A 14414-nucleotide genomic window follows, 5' to 3' on the forward strand; every position below is an offset into this window, starting at 1 on the left:
ATAAGAGCAAGGATGTACCCTGGCTTGGTCCTGAGTTCAAGAGCTGTTCATAGAAAACAACTCTAAGATTCTGATGTGTGCAGCCTTCATTCCTGTAACTGGACCACTTCTATATCTGAACCCTTGGACCACACCAATGAAACCAAATGAAGTTCCATAAACAAGTCCACAGTTGATACTTGATAAACCTATATTCTTTAGCACTTAGCAAGTATGTGTTGGCTCAATGTTCTCTTCTGGGAGGCTTGAAGGTTTCACTTAATCGGGCATTTACTGGGTTGTAAGGATTAGAGGTGAGCCCTAGAAGGTATAGTTGAAGAAAGAGCTTTAAGAATTGAGAAGAACTTTACAAAAGGTTGGAAGAATGGAATGGTGAAATGGAATAGAACATTCCTCTAAGAAATGTCATATTGCTCGAAAGCTGAGAAAGATGACAAACAATCTAAGATTCCAAGGCTTTGTGACCCAAGAGTACATGGAACTCCCGGGAATAAGTGACAGTATAGCAGATTTTGCTCTGAACTTCTCCTGCTGTGTTGGACATTTCTACAAAGGTAAAACCACCGACCTTGTACAACATCCAGGCTTGAAAACTGGGAGTTAGTTTAGACTCTACTCCCCTTCCCCTCCTCCCCTACTTTTTACCACATCCTGTATATCCAATCTCCTAAATGTCTGTTTCCTGTCCCTCCCTACTTCCCAGAGATTCAAAGTTCTCATTGTGCCCAAATAACTGCCGGGCTCCCCTGTCCACACTCTCTACCTTGTACCCTAAGTCCTACTGCTCTCACTTTAGCTCATGAAGCTATGGCCAGTGTCTCAGAGTCCAACACAGAGAAATAGCACCAAGTAATTTTAACGAAGAAGGTTCATCATTTAAAAAAGTTAACACCAATGGGCTTGAAGTGATGAGGGAGGGATGGCCAAAAAGAGACAGGGAAGAATTGAAGTGTGCAGAGATCACAAATATATGAAGCAGCCTTGAGCTGGACCACTCCAGAGCACGGCTCTTCCAGAGCTTGTTGTGGACAGTTGTAGCCACCCTTCCCTGGAGGTTAGAGGAACTGTGGAGATGCCACCCAGACAGAACTGGCTCTCTAGGATGTCAGAGAAACTACTTATGAGACAGTGACTCACTGGCAGCACTGTTAGTCAGCTTTTCATCACCGTAACAAAATGCCTGAGGCCATTAACTTACAGAGAGACAAGGCTTATTTTGAATAGCAGTTCTGGCTGTTCCAATCCAACATCAAGTTGCCCCATTAATTTTTCCCTCTGGCAACAGCGGCACCTCATAAAGGCAGATCAAGCCACTCATCTCCTGAGTTGGAGCAAAAAGAAAAGGAATCTAAGATCCCATGATCTGCTGGGTACATGTTCCCAATATTCAAAGAATCTCCATTAAGGTCCACCTCTCAAAAGCTCAGGTTCCTTTCAGTATCACCCCTTGGGGACCAGATCTTTAACAGACTTTGAGAGTTATTTACCAAACCATAGCACAAACAAAAGTGCCAGTTATGGGCACCACAGACATGTACTGCCGCAGCAAGGCACTCAATAGACGGCATAGAGCAGGACCCAGATGCTAGAGAGACTGTGCTACAGGGTTCAGAGATGGAGATGCCAGAGACACTCTGGGTTGTTTCTAGTGTCCAACAAGAACACACCTGAGTCTTCACGAAAAATGGCTGCCTCCCCAACTCCCCTTGTCCCTCCAGTGCTCCATACAGGCAAAGTTTAATGTGATGAGTGCTGGCAGAGGAAAAACATGAAGGACCTACTTCCATTTTTGCTGAGGCAGTGAAGGATGGCTTTGGTATTGAGAGGCCATGATTTGACGGTAGATGTATCAGAAAATCTGACCTTGTGACCTTGGCCCATAAATCATCTCGAGACTCTCTATTGCCTTTGAGGTAGAGAGCCTCAGAAGGGCTTTTATATATCAGACCTTGAGCAACAGATTCAGGCTTAGACCCAAACGGTTCCCTCTCATCTACGCTAGCACCATGATTACAGTTACTAGACTTACCTGCTCTAACACCTCCAAACTATTTGTCTTCCTGGCTTCATGAATTCCTTCTTCTCTCTCAGCAGTAAACATGTTTACTGAATAATTGACCTCTACTCAGGACTGTTCTGGTGGATGGGAAAATAGCAATAAACATTCCAGGCCACCCTAAATTTCAGTTCAGATATCACAACCAGTCTCTGGAAACTATCTTCTAACATATCCCCATCCCTTTGTTCTACCTAGTACGGGCTGTTTGACATTTGCCATATTTATTTCTTTTTCTTCTCTCATATATTACATTCTGACTGCAGTTTCCTCTCCCTCTGCTCCCCTAGCCTCTCCCTCCCATCTCTCCTCCCTCCCAGAACCACCTCCCTCCATCCCCTCCCAGAAAAGAGCAGGCCTCCTAGGGATATCAACCGAGCAAGGCATAACAAGTAATACCAGACACATACCATCACATCAAGGCTGGTTGAGGCCACCCGGTAGGAGGGAAAGGGTCCCACAAGCTGGCAAAAAAGAGACAGCCTCTGCTTTCACTTTTAGGAGTCTTACAAGAAGACCAGGCTACTCAACCATTACATATTTGCAGAGGACCTAGGTCAGAATGACACAGGCTCCCTGATCTCTGGGAGCCCCCGTGAATCCCAGCCAATTGATTCTGTGGGTTATGTTCTCATGATGTCCCTGACCCCTCTGGTTTCTCTGATCCTTCCTCCCCCTCTTCCCCAGGACTCCTCGAGTTCTACCTAATATTTGGCTGAAGGACTCTGCTCCTGCTCCCATAAGTTGCTGGATATCATACTCTATTTTAATCACTGATCTTCCTTTCCATCCCTTCATGAATTCAGTGTGCATGATCTACTTATTTTTGTATTCCTGTGTTTAGTACAATTCCAAGAAAACATATGAAGTTTGATTGGGTTGATGACTTTCCCAGGACCTGATAATTAAAGCTATGCCCAAGTCTAGAATCCCGTTCTAGTGGCCAAGAAAGCTCTTTCACTAGATCATCTACCATTTGGGGTGTTATGCTACACTTTGCTATGAAAGACAGTAGGGGCATGTGTACTGTGTTAGAAAAGAATGGTGCAATGTTATAAATATGGAGAATGGTAATGGAAACAGGAGAGGAACACAGTCCTGATGGTATATTATAAACTACTGTGCATTCACTGAGAGCTTTTGTTCCTATACTTCAAGTCTCTGAGTCAAGATGGCTACAATTATCAGAAGTACAGAGAGCACATAATGGGAAATAGTGTGAAGTGTTTTTAGAGTTGACTCATAATAGATAAAAATACTTCCATCTCATACGAGATAAAAATACTTCCATCATATATTTATAAAATGTAAGGGTAAGGTGACCCCAAATACATACACCAGATCCCAAAATTGGCAAATCACACTAGACAGCTTTAGGAAGCTTGTGACAGTCAGGCACAAACTATGTACACCTAGCATTTGGGGGCCAGGATGTGAACATGGAGGAACTTTTTGAAATGTAAGTGTGACTAGGCTTGGATAGATTGAAAGAAGTACCTGTCCAGCTATTAAATAATGTGGAACCTATGGCTTCTGAGAGGTGGGACTAGCATGATAGATATGCAAGTTTGGAACTTGAGGGAAAAAAACTACTCAAAGAAGAAAAAAGGAAGGAGGAAAGAAAGAAAGGAAAGGAAGAGAAAATGAAAGAAGGAAGAGAGGAAGAAAGGAAGGAAGGAAGGAAGGAAGGAAGGAAGGAAGAAAGGAAGGAAGGAAGAGACTAGGTCAAGTGAGCCTGCTCTTAGCAATATCACTATTGGCATCCAAACGCTGCATTGCCTGATCATGGATTTGGCCCAGGATAAAATATTCAGCATTCAATATTATAATATTGGAGAAATAAACAAGTCTAATGTTAATCAGATAAATTGTGGAGAGTTTTAAATCATATTTTTAGACAGGGTCTCATATTGTAGCCCTGGCTGGACAATCCCCCTCTCTCTGCCTCCTGAGTGATGGGATTACAAGCATGTCCCAGCAGGCTTTAATTTGTGGAGATCTTGAAAGTCATGAGATTAGAAAAGAAATGGAGATCCATTGAAGGTTTTGAGGGTGTCTTGGGTGGTTAAGAATGTGATCTGACAAACTAAGAAAATGCCTTAGTTTCCTAGCATTGGAGAATTCTTGATATTAGAACTTACCTACCCATTGGTTCTTGTAAGGACTAAGCAAGATGAAGAATGCACAATGGATGCATTAAGCCTGGCCTATTCTGAGTGGCAGCTCTTAGAATGTGCTTAAAAAGACAATGACAAACAAAACTCTGGGCATAAAATTAAGCCCTAGTCTGACCAATGACTTGTTCTACTCTGCGGTGAGAAGAATGAACTTTACATGATGCAAGTGAGATTATCCAGGATATCTTACTCATTTGTGAGAATGGGGGAAAAAATACTTATTTAAATTTGGGGCTGTCCTGGAGAAAAAATCCTTGATGTTTAATTCCTTCCTTCAAGGAGAGAGAAAGTACACAGTGTGGACATCGGTGAAATATAGAGCAAGTCTTGACTCAACACAACACATCTTATTACCCTGGTGTGCTTCATTTATCTCCTTTACACATCAACACTGAAGACTGAACTATGTTAGAATTTAAGCTTCTTTGCTGTTACTTGAAAAGATGCTTGTTTTTAATTCTTCTAGTTGGAAAAAATGAAATACACTGGATTGAGATGGGGACAGAAAGAAAAAGATAAACCTAAACTGACTGTAATGAATGGCAATCAGACAATTGAGAGGGCAAAAAGTCTGTTAGGGATGCTTTTAGGGGGTAAGAGAATTCCACCACAGGTAATTGATAGATGGAGAATTTACAATTATTTGGGAAATGGTTAGCATAGAGTTCAAGCTAGGCACAAAGTGTCATCTTTCTCCCAGCTAGTATATGCTAAACTCTAGGAGTTCAAGTATCAAGTGAAAACAAAATATTGTGTGTGTTTGTGTGTGTGTGTGTGTGTGTGTGTGTATACACTCCTGAAGGCCAGAAGAGGGCATCAGCTCCCCTGAAGCAAGAATTACAGGCAGTTGTAATTGTTCTAAAAGCCATGTAAAGATATACAAGAGCTTAAGCTGTTTCTTGCCTGGTGACATTTGCTGCCCAGTGTGCTCACAGGAAGTGAACCAGGGTCCACAATCAGTACGCACTCTAGACCACTGAGCAATCTTTCCAGCCTCATGATCCCACAAGTATTTTCACTGTTCAAGAAGTAAAATGAAGGGTAGACTTAATAAATTTAAGATGCATATCCTAATTTTTAGGGCAACCTGTAGAAAAATAAATATCTCAAAAATCTAATTAATGAGAAAAAATTAAATCACTGAAATTATTTGATCAATTTCAAAACTCAAAAATAGATGATATGAATATAAAAGAAAAGCAACATGTTGAAAAGTATAGGAACAGATAAATTTTAAAAATAAGTGATTCAATTGAGAAATTGAATTTTAAAAGTTTATGCTTTGAAAGGAAAAGTTTGGAATACATGCATCATGAAAATAATTAACAAAATAAAGCTGACAAACCAAGTTGACTTTAAAATAAGTATTAAGAATATATATAATGTTATATAGTATATGTAACTATGTATACAAACTACATATAATGTAATGTATGTAATATTATATAATATTTATATATAACTAAATAATATAATAATATATATGTATAGTGCTCTACAACAGCTTGAAAACTGAGCCAGTAAAAATGGGCGTAACTAAAAAAAACAGGCAAAATTACCATATAGACTTTTTCTTCCCCACATTTTTCCTTATTTCCTTTTTTCTTGAGATTCGATTTTGCTACATAACCCAAACTTTCAGCCTTCCTGCCTTCATCTCCCAAGTTCTGGTGTCACAGGTATATTCCACTTTACCTAGTTCAGTGAAGAGCTTATACCTTCCTTGGTTTTTCAAACAGTAGCCAACAGAAAAGGAAATCTGATATCAAAGATTAGAACTACATAACTAATCCTCTGGATATATGCAGAGCACGACACTCAGCTCTCTTTACAAATACACACGGAATATCTACCAGAACAATCTGAAGGAGAACCACAGGTGTGGGTGGAAGAGCCTTTGAAAATACATCCTTAAAGTGGCCGAAGACAAATAGGCACAACACAAACTAAAGTGCACTTAGAAACTAAACACAGAATGGGCAAACAAGTTGGCATAACTATTTCCAGTGGACTAAAGTGTTTCCTGAGGGAGCAATCCATTATTTAAGATGCAGTAGAGAATCATGGAAGAAATATGTCACCGGAAGAGCTGTTAGATTTAGAAACAACGGAGACTGCTCACTTAGATCTGTGAAATTAGGGGCAAGGCAGTCATCGGGTGGGAGATTTTCTAGAAGAAGCTAAAGAGGCACTCTGCAGAGGGAGGGCAGTCAGTCTGGGGGGGGAAGCCTGAGAAGTCTGGCAGGGAAGAAAATGAGATCATTCCAGAAGTAATGAGATCAAAAAAAAAAAAAAAAAAAAAAAAAAAAATTTTTAAAAAGGAGTGCAGCTTGTGACTTACTTAATGGAAGCTGCGAATGGAGGTGACGCGGGTGGCATTTTCCAGAGACTGCAGAGGTATAAATGTCATAGTCTGGTTCACTGGGCTTTGTGAAGGACAATAACTGAGTGTCTGAGTGCTGGAGGAAGGAACAGGAGACCTGGAGACACCCTGAGGGTGGCAAAAGGGTGAGGGTGTAAGTTCACTCCGACATACTGAAGGTAGGAAGGGCCCTTGTCTTCTGCGGTGAGGACAGTCCTTGGGTGGGAAGTAGACTAGGGATGAATTAAACTGAGTCAGGGTTTCTGGGGACCAGACACTAAGCAGAAGTCCTCAGTAGGTCAGCCACATAGGTGTGATATAAAGTGGGGGTTCATTGCAATGGGTGTCATTGTAAAACTTACATTTTACGGAATGAACATGGAGCAAGCCCTCCAGAATAACCTGGGTCACACACGGCTGCCTAGCTCGACACAAGCCTAAACACTAGAGTAAATGTGAAATGTGTGAAACAGGTAGCTAAGCTTGCACCACGTGGACCTCTCTGTAGTGACTCACTCAGCTTGCACAATCTTAGAATCACAACTCCATCTCAAAATGTCTTTGTTTTTGGTGTTCTTATAAATCTAACAGGTAATCAGAAGCATTGAAAGATCCCGTCACCCTATCAACCCTGACAAACAACTTCAGCCTATTTAAACGAATTGGAAGTTGTAGAGCCTCAGGCTGAGTGCTGCCCAGTGTCTGCCTTGGGCCACTTGCAATTTTCACAATTGTTCCTCTTTGCCCCCACTTTGTTCAGAGAGTACCAGGTGTCTTTTGTGACCATCTGGAAACTTTTTCTTTGCAATCAAGAGAAGTTTGTTCAATCTGTCTCCTCATTTCTTCCTAGCTTCTGATCAATATTCTAGTTAAGTCATAAAAATTAGCAGCTACTTGTTCCCTTAAAACCAGCATTCTTACAGCTTGCTTTGGTGTGTGTGTGTGTGTGTGTGTGTGTGTGTGTGTGTGTGTGTGTGTGTTTTCGAGACAGGGTTTTTCTGTAGCTTTAGAACCTGTCCTGGAATTGGCTCTGTTGACCAGGCTGGCCTAGAACTCACAGAGAACTGCCTGCCTCTGCCTTCCAAGTGCTGGGATTAAAGGTGTGTGCCACCATGCCCAGTCATGAATATTATTTTTAACACTATATAAAAGCTCAGCTTTTACCAGAAATTAATTTCAACAATTATGAGTAAATCTTTTATCACATAGTATCCTAAAATACTGAGGCAAGTTGTAGAAGTCTGAATGTAATTGGCTTCCATAATCTCATAGGCAGTGGCACTATTAGGAAGTATGGCTTTGTTGGAGTGGGTGTGGCCTTGTTGGAGGAAGTCTGTCACGATGGGGGTGGGATTTGAGGTTCTCTATGCTCAGGATAGGGCCCAGTGTCTCAGTTGACTTCTTGATGCCTGCAAGATGTAGGATTCTCAGCAACTTCCCCGGCACCACATCCGCCTGCTCCCTGTCATGATGATAATGGACTAAACCTCTGGAACTGTAAGCGAGCTCCCCATCCCAATTAAATGTTTTCCTTATAAGAATTACCATGGTCATGGTGTCTCTTCACAGCAACAGAAACCCTAAGACACAAATTTTTAAGCATAAATTCTTTGTGGCTTGACTTAGGAGAGATTTCTCTTCGAACACCACTTCCCTTTAAAGTTCCAGCTCAGAGAAAATACTCACAGTGCACACCAGGGTAAGCTGTGGGTTACCTGGTCCTTCTGTACAGTGGAAGGGAAGAACTGACTCCTACAAAATGCCCTTTGACCTCCACCCTTGCACCATGACATGAGCACAAAATAAAATGGAATTTTAAAAAGTTAAAGATTTTCCAAGTAGTGTCCCTGAGATGTTTTTAACTAGTCCTTGGCATGGGAATATTAGTTAGTTATGCTTCCATTGAATTCACTAACCTCTAACCTCATTCCTCCTTGAAAGCCCTTAACTGTGTTAGTAACTGTTTTGTATTTTCATAAACTGTGACTTTCATAAGTGATTTTTATCACTCTGGTGATTAAAATTGTCAAGCCATTTTTGAAGCTGGTAAACCCCTAATGCTGTACTCTGAAGATCACTGATGTGTGTCATTTGATTGCCAGAAAATTGAATCAAGCTAGCAAACTCCTTTAGGGTCAGTAACTTGGTAGGAACACAGCAAAGGACTTCATAGTGCACAGTCACACAGATGGGACCATGGTGGCCTGAAATTTATTATTGGCATCCTTTTAAAGTGGAGTTCACATCCATAGGTGAAGGGGCAGACCGGGGTGCCTATGCGAGCAACCTAAGGCATTGGCATACTTCTTGGGGTGAGCAATGAACAAACAGCATGTCCTAACTTCTGTCACACAGTTTTCTGTCTGCTCAAGCCTTGTGTTTGGACAACATCCGGAAACTCTTCCTCAGCTTGTTATATCTCTACTTCAAATCTTGCATCGTGTGTAGTTCTTTTTGATACTTTTTTTGGCAGGATAGTTGACATCCTCCAAACATGCCTCTCTGAGGATTCTAAGGAGTGTATTAACCAAATGCCATTAGCTCTACAGATTCATCATTCTTCAAGGGGACCTCACCATTCATTATGTGATGGGTGTGTCCCCTGCATCTTCCAGCAGTGCTTCCCCAGAGCTAGCCTCTTCCTATTCCTTTGCTCCATTTGTCCCATCCATGGTCAGACAGGTTGATGTCATAGCAACTCTGTGTCATTAGGTGACTATTCATTTGACCTCTGGCTGATGCAAACTGTGTCCGGTGGTCACAAATGCTTTCTGCAGTTCTGTAAAGCTGTGGTTTTCCTACTGTGGTTGTGGAGGCTTCTAAAAGGCCCTGACTTTGAGGAGGAAGGTATCTGAGTGGTCAAAGCTGTTTTTGTGTCAACACGGCCATTCTCTGCCTCCTTCTCTCTAAAAGCAGAGATTCCAACATGACAGAATACCAATAGGATATGAAAACTTAACTATCTTTATTAAGTCAGACATCAGGGTTTTGGGGGAGACGAAGCAAACAGTGCCACTCTTCTCAAGCTTCCCCCACAAAACCGTAGCTATTTTTCATTAAAAAATGTGTTATTTATAATAACATCTGAGAGGACTATTTCTGTTTTAAATATAATTAAATTTCTCAGTTTTGATTTCTAAAATAACAAATGCTGATAGACTTAAACCATTAACAAAAGCAGTTGGGAGGGGGGCAGGGGAATTACAAGAGAGAGAACAAGAGTATATTTGATCAAAACATCACACATGTATGAAATTCTCAATTAAAAATTGCACACAAAAGGTAATTTTTAAAAACAGAATCTTGGTCTTTGGGGGGCTGGCAAGATGGTTCAGTCAGCAAAGGTCTTTGTTGCCAAACCTGAGGAGGATCAGAGTTCAATCCTTGGGACCCACCTGGTGGAAGATGAGAACCAACTCCTCCAAGTTGGCCTCTGACCCTACATGTGCCCTGTGGCACATGTGCCCCCCTATAAACACACATTTCATTCACAGGAGACATATTATGAGAATGTTTCTATTAAGGCCTTGACATAATATACCTGGCACAATTTTATTCTTTCGCTGGTTTTCCCAAGCATCATTAGCTTACAAAAATTGAACAGAGAAAGAACTAAAAATTAAAGAGTCATCTATATACTCTTAAGTAAATGATATTTCAATTACTGAATGATTTGTGAGTCTTTAAAAATGCTGAGCTAATTAATAAGATTTGTAATATTTAAGAATAGTCTTTTTTTTCTGAAGCAGAAGACTAACCCAGAGCCTTGTGCCTACTAGGCAAGCACCCTACTCCTGAAATCCCAAGCCAAAATTACTCTTCACAGCAGGAAATAGTATGTGTGAGGTGTTCATGGAGACTCTGGTTCGGGCTGCAGCAAAGAAAGCCAAGCTCAAGTGTTTGAAAGTTTGAGCATTTAAGTAGGAAAAATTCAGAAAATACTGAATGTAATGATTAAATGGCAATATCTCAGTATAAGCACTTATTTCAAGAACTATGTAACTAAAATATTTTGAAGTTTTTTTATGTTAAAGTTAGATCTTATTGAATTATTTGTATTTTCCATTTTGAAAGAAGGAAACATTTGTAATGTCTATAAACAATAAGAGAGTCATTATTTTTTTTTAATCTGTTGAATGTCTGATTTGAGATTAACATCAAAAGCCAAAACGAGGTGTTGTGGCTCTGTAATCTCAGCTCTGGAGAAGCAGAAGGATCTTGAGTGCATGGCCAACCTAGACTATTCCATGAGATCTCCTCTCAAAACCCAAGGTTAGGGAGGAAGCTTGGCCGTGAAGCCCTGGTCTGCCCCAGGCAAGACCCTGCGTTTGATTCTCCAACACAAAAAGCCTAGAATAAAGATGTGACTTGGTCATAAGTGGACAAATGTAAATTATTAGAGACAATTAAGGTTTATGGAAGCATATACTTTGTTGCAAAGACATAATGTGAAAATTTAAGAGCAAACTGAAAAAAATACTTTGAAACACATATGCACAAAGAATGACACTGATAATAAATAATATCACAGTTAAAGCATCAGATTTACAGGGATGGTTTTATTGTCATGAATGACAAGGAAAGCCCTCTATGTGTGCCTGGTGGCAGGTGTTATTCGTAAAAGTTTAAGCACAGTAAAACAAGAAGTACTGAAATCTGGAAGTTTACTGACTGTGCCAAACAGCATCCAAATATAATTTCAACTACTGTACGCTTGTAAATGGTTGTAAAGTTTGTATCACTGTAAAGTGTTTACAGCCTTCACTCTCTCGCTGTACACCTGTTATCCATCTCCACAGTCACCGTAAGAAGCTCTGCTTCGGTGAGCAAAAGAGGCAGAGCAGGATTTCATGCAAAATGTGTACTGCCAACAATATTTGATTCTACCGAGGTTTTCTAGGAAAACTCAGTATAGTCTCAAGATGAACTCTGAGGTTGCACAGGATTTGAACAGAAGAAAGGTCATTCAAGCGGCAGTAACTTCCCAAGGGAAAAGGAGAAAGTGTTACCCTTTGGAAATGTAATTCCTTTGAAAATATGCATGGTAGACAGTGTCAGCAATCTATGGAGAGCCTGATTGCTGTTTTGTGAGCAAAGCTTTCTGGTCTATGAAAAATAATCAAGAAGATGGGTGTGATCTGGGTAGGATGGACCAGAGAATGGCCTGAAATGAGAATACCTAGTCGGAGGCCACACAGGAAGGGCGGGACCAAAGAAAGAGAGGCGGAGATAGAGAGGGATGAACAGGTGACAAATATCAAAGGAACTACCATGGAGTTGAGTGAGATTCAACAAACTGGAGAGAACACATGACTGTGTGGCCTCAGAACTGAAGATGAGTAGTACTATGTCTGATAAGTTTAGTGGTCTGAGGATGTAGCTCAATAGTGGAGTGTGTGCATGAGACCCTGGACACAAACGCGCGTGTGCACACACACACACACACACACACACACACACACTCACACATACACGTGCACATGCATGTGCATAACTTGAGAGGAGACACCTTAGTATATTCCCCAAGAATATCCTAGAAAGTCATAAACTCAGATGCTAGGGATATTTGGGGAAGACTGCTGATTCTTGTTTAGGTGATTGAAGGAAGAGTTATAGAAGGAGACAGGAACAATGCTAAGGAAAATAGGGATCCAAGGATCCCTACACCAACAAAAGGGTGTCAATAAAAGGAACTGAACAAGCAAGACTTGCTTAACAGGCTACTGCCTGCACCATTTCACACTCAGTTTCAAGCCCTGGCTCTGTCACTTATTAGTTTATGTTGTAGTCGTCACCAGGGGAAGGCAGGCTCGTGGTGACATACTGCCAATGCTGGATTGGCATTTATCACTCCTAGTAATTATTATTATATTTAGCAGATCCTAAACAATGTCCTGCTTTCCCCTGGGTACCATGAGGGTCCCCCATGGTGATATATCTCCATACTCAGGGAGAATAGAACTGTGCTCATAGCAGCCAAAGACTATCCTGACACAGGAAGTCTTTCTCCTGAAGTGACTTGCTTTGCAGTCTCGCTTATCAGTAATAACATCCAAACCAGCTATTATCCCTTGGTTGTCTCTTTGTGTCTTTTCACCCTGTCTTTCTGTGTCTTTGTGGGCTTTTTCTGGTATGACTGTCCCTAGAGTTTAAAAACCTTTAAAATTCATCAGATTTCTGTATTTAACTGTCACATTTAAGGGTATTTCCTTTCATTGTGGTTAGAGATAAGCATAGATTCTTTTCAACTGTTTTATCAATCCGTGTTTCCTCTCCACCTCATGTTTTGCCTTGCTTTGAATTGATCTAGATGTTTTGGGGGTTTTTCTTTTGGTTGGTTGGTTGGTTTTTTTTTTTTTTTCTTTTTTCTTTTTTTTTTTTTCTTTTTTCTGTGGGAAGAAGCTATGGGTGTACTTAAACTCAGTTTCTCCTTTTTACATACCTAATGTTTACTTTTATGACTTATGTTCTTCTATATTGATTTGTGAAAAATATTAGTAAAATGTACATGTAGTTGGCTTTTCATGAAGTCTAAAATTAAACATTATCTTTATCATCCTCTTCCAAATAAAAGAATAACTGAAAAGTATTGGGACGCCACCAACCTAAGGCCACAGTCATTTATTGTGTTGGGGTTTCCCAACTAGACATTAATGGCATAGATTTAAACTTAGATCTTCCTTGTGACTTCACACTCTTGGGGCTATCTCTCTCCCCAGAAAAGTCTGTGGAGACAGCCCTGCGTCTCCCTACACGCAGTTTCCAGTCTGCGTTCTTACACAAAAGGTGTTGCCCTTTGCACCCCCACCAAAGACAATGTTCTTTGTGGGATCTCAAGTGCAGGCCAGAAAGGGAGAGGGTCCTTCAGTTCAGTCATTTCTTTTTGGTGAGCCAAACCCTGGTCTCTGTCCTCCTTGTGCTGCTGTTCATACCCTACATTCGAGTTCTTTCCAGCCACATTTGCCTCCAGGTCAGCTCAAATTCTTCTCATGTTGCTCACTCTGGATTCTGTGTCACTTGATTTGGCACCTGAAGATTTCTCCTGCTTTACTGCAAGCTCAAGCAAGGCAACATAAAAGGTGCTCGCCGAGATCTGTCAGCCTTTTCGCTGTCTTGAAGCTGGAACATTCTAATCTCTTGAGACTGCATCTTTGACTCCTTTGTTTATTTGTTGTATAAAGAAGTGTATTCCATCTGCAGATTTTCATGTTGATTGTTTCAATATATCCTGGAACTTCACACATAAAAAAAAACGTTAGAGTAAACATTAACAAACAATATAAAGAGTGGTTCAAATCAACTGATTGTTTAATAATGACCTTGGTTTGGAAATAACCTAGTGTCAAGGTGTAGAAGAGAACTCATGGAACCAGTTTTTGCTACAGTTTTCACCCAGTGAAGTGTTGAAGGCACATAGAAAGGTGTTCATGATTCAGTGCTGCAGAAACTGCTTTGTGTAACTCCATCTCTTATTTATGCACGCGCGCACGTGCGCACGCTCACACACACACACACTATACATATATAGGTTGAACTTTTTTTTTTTTTACAAGAAAACATTCAATATTTAAGGATGACAAAATTAGGGAATATTTTTAGTTACTTCTGCTGACCTGTGTTTTTCAACCACTAGTATTTTTTCGTATGAAGGACATCATTATTTACAGCACAATGTAAAGATTAGTACTCTACTTTTTAGACTGCATCTATCTGATGGGCTAGTCGACCCTCCAAAACAAGTGTTATGTAAGGTCTGGGGGATCTCTTGTTCCAGGCTGCTATCATTCGATTGCTGATGACTCAAATAAGATCCCTGTGT

The 14414-nt window shown here is 40.7% G+C and overlaps 1 protein-coding gene across 1 annotated transcript in view; it reads left to right on the top strand.

Moving 5' to 3' along the window:
* The first annotated feature begins 476 nt into the window (after nt 1-476).
* The window catches only part of Ropn1 (rhophilin associated tail protein 1), a 28066-nt gene continuing 14128 nt past the window's right edge, over nt 477-14414 (top strand). Inside the window, exon 1 of the mRNA XM_051190962.1 lies at nt 477-554. The gene's annotated coding sequence lies outside the window, so the exon portion shown is untranslated. The remainder of the gene's footprint in view (nt 555-14414) is intronic.

Source organism: Phodopus roborovskii, unplaced genomic scaffold (genome assembly GCF_943737965.1).
Source record: "Phodopus roborovskii unplaced genomic scaffold, PHOROB, whole genome shotgun sequence".
NCBI lineage: Eukaryota > Metazoa > Chordata > Mammalia > Rodentia > Cricetidae > Phodopus > Phodopus roborovskii.